Consider the following 3,099-nt stretch of genomic DNA (forward strand, 5'->3'; position numbering starts at 1 on the left):
CCTGCCAGAGCAATTTCTGAGCGTGCTGCCAAGTGTGAACCCAAACCCCCCCCAAAAAAAAAAAAAAAAAAAAGAAAAGTGTGTCAGCTCCCTCCTTCTCTTCTTCTTTCCCCCCCTTTTTCTTCCTCCCCCTCACCCCTCTGTAAGTCACTGACTCTCAGTTGACACTGGTGCTTTCCAGTATGGCACAGCCCCAATGTCATAATTAGTGGCCTCTGACTTTGATCTGATTTATTTTGAACACATAATTACTACATTGAGGATTTGGAGGTAGGGTGTTTTATTCCTTATGGTTTAATTATGAACTGGACCACTTGTTCATAATGTGATGAAGAAGATAGGAGGCACTCTGTGCATGCCCAAGAGGGGACCATAAATTCTTTGATGACCTGTTGGATTACATCAAAGCCCTAAGCAGAAACAGTGACTGTTGACCGTTCCTATGACTATTTATTTCATTTGATAAAAGTGTTACTGCAATGATCAGTCAATTGGGGACATAAAAGTCATCAATGGAGATGACCTCTTAACTTTAACTTGAAGGAAAATGGAAGACAATATTGACACTGACAAAAACAATGCAGGTTTTACTTGTCCAAGCAGCATATTCGCAAAGATAGTCAAGTTTGTCAAACTTGCTGGTGAAGAGGACCCCTCACAGTATTGATTTACCCAACTATAAATTTGCTAGATTTGAAATTCCAGACAAGTTTTTCATGGGATCTGCCTTTAATTCTAATGAATACTTCAAGGAGTTAAATCATGTTTGTATCATTAGCAAAATAGAAAGGCCAAATACAAAGCCTAAGATGGAATAGTCCAGTTCAATATGGAAACCTGTAATTTCAGTGAAGACACCACTCAAATTAGCAAATGTTATAACTGTGGTCATCTATCTGCTTAGTTGAGTTTATTGCATGCTTTCTTCAATAATTGTATCTGTTTGGGATCTTGGAAATATCAGTTATTGCATTCCTGACTCTTTTATTTGCACTTATGACTCAGTTTTCTTTGGCTGGATTGCTGTTTGATTCATGAATGAATTATCTTTCAAGTGACACCACTACTGAATGGAACTATTGAAGTTGTATCTGCAAGAAATATTAAAAGAGAAGATATATTAGCTTTATAATTGATAGCTTTTTATATATTCAGGAAAGAACAGAAATGCATGATGACTGCTAATGATGCTACACAATGGTTGTTTAGTAAAGAAGCAGACAATTTGTTCAGTAATGATAAGCACCTTAGAGGAAGTGTTAAGGGCAGATAAAACATGCAGTCTGAAATTATTTTAGTTATGTTTTAATAATACTGTTATTTCCATTTATTCAAATTATTTCTGGTGATTTGTTAACAGTTGTCTTCTTCAATATCCAAATAAATAAATCCTAGAAACGAAAAGAAAGAAAGAAAGAAAGGAAAGAAAGAAAGAAAGAAAGAAAGAACGAAAGAAAGAAAGAAAAGAAAGAAAGAAAGAAAGAAAGAAAGAAAGAAAGAAAGAAAGAAAGGAAGAGGAAGGAAGGAAGGAAGGAAGGAAGGAAGGGAAGGAAGGAAGGAGGAAGGAAGGGAAGGAAGGAAGGAAGGAAGGAAGGAAGGAAGAAGGAAGAAGGAAGGAAGGAAGAAGGAAGAAGAAGAAGAAAGAAAGGAAAGAAAGAAAGAAAGAAAGAAAGAAAGAAAGAAAGAAAGAAAGAAAGAAAGAAAGAAAGGAAAGAAAGGGAAGGAAGGAAGGAAGGAAGGAAGGAAGGAAGGAAGGAAGGAAGGAAGGAAGGAAGGGAAGGAAGGAAGGGAAGGAAGGAAGGAAGGAAGGAAGGAAAGAAAAGAAAGAAAGAAGAGAAAGAAAGAAAGAAAGAAAGAAAGAAAGAAAGAAAGAAAGAAAGAAAGAAAGAAAGAAAGAAAGAAAGAAAGAAAGAAAGAAAGAAAGAAAGAAAGAGAAGAAAGAAAGAAAGAAAGAAAGAAAGAAAGAAAGGAAAGAAGAAAGGAGGGAGGGAGGGGGGAGGGAGGGAGGGAGGGAGGAAGGGAGGGAAGGAAGGAAGGAAGGAAGGAGGGAAGGGAAGGAAGGAAGGAAGGAAGGGGAAGGAAGGAAGGAGGGAAGGGAAGGAAGGGGAAGGAAGGAAGGAGGAAGGAAGGGTGAAGGAAGGGAAGGAAGGAAGGAAGGAAGGAAGGAAGGAAAGGAAGGATGGAGGAAGGAAGGAAGGAAAGGAAGGAAGGAAGGAAGGAAGGAAGGAAGGAAGGAAGAGAAAGAAGACAGATGTATCACCTTTTTTTGCTTCTCTAAAAGGCTAACTCCTAAATAAACTCTCAGATCTATGGACAGTTAATCTATGATAAAAGAGCTGAGTGCAGGCAGTAGAACAGAAAAGCCTCTTTAGTAAATAAATGGTTTGGGGAAAATTAAATAACCACATGAAAAAAGAAAAGAAAAGAAACTGGAACCACAAAAGTGAATTCAAAATGGATTCAATATCTCAAGATTAGACCCAAATCCATAAACTACACTCAAGTAAAAATAGAATTTTCTGAGATAAGGACCTCAGAGTTGTCAATCAGTGATTTGACCCCATGGCAAAGGTAACAAAAACTGAAATAAAAAAAAAAAGAAAGAAAGAAATGGAACTATATCAAATTTACCAAAAAATTTTGGCCAAATTAAAAAGACATCCTACTGAAAGGGAAACGATATCTACACACCATTCATCAGATAAAGAGTTAATACTCAAATACATAAAGTACTCACAAAACTCAACAACAGCAAAACAATAATACCATCAAAAAAATGGGGAGAGAAATGGATCTTTCTCTAAAGAGGATATTAGAATTTCCAGTAGGCATATAAAAAAGTGCTCATCATCACTGATGGTTAGGGAAATGCAAATAAGAATGATAATGGAATTCATCTGACACTAGTGAGAATTGCTTATGTCAAAAATATTGAAAACAAGGCCAAAGTGGTGGATTAGAGGTGAGGCGTTTGCCATGCATGCACTGACCTAGGACAGACCTCGATTAGATCCCCCCGCGTCCCGTATGGTCTCCCCAACCCAGGAGTGATTTCTGACCGCATAGCCAGAAGTAAGCCCTGAGCATCAAACGGGTGTG

At 37.6% G+C, this 3,099-nt stretch overlaps 1 pseudogene; it reads left to right on the forward strand.

Moving 5' to 3' along the window:
* Nucleotides 1–249: 249 nt before the first annotated feature.
* On the forward strand, nt 250–818 carry LOC126022081 (hypoxanthine-guanine phosphoribosyltransferase-like; annotated as a pseudogene).
* The last annotated feature ends 2,281 nt before the right edge of the window (nt 819–3,099 follow it).

The sequence above is a fragment of the Suncus etruscus genome, chromosome 11, assembly GCF_024139225.1.
Source record: "Suncus etruscus isolate mSunEtr1 chromosome 11, mSunEtr1.pri.cur, whole genome shotgun sequence".
NCBI classification, from domain to species: domain Eukaryota; kingdom Metazoa; phylum Chordata; class Mammalia; order Eulipotyphla; family Soricidae; genus Suncus; species Suncus etruscus.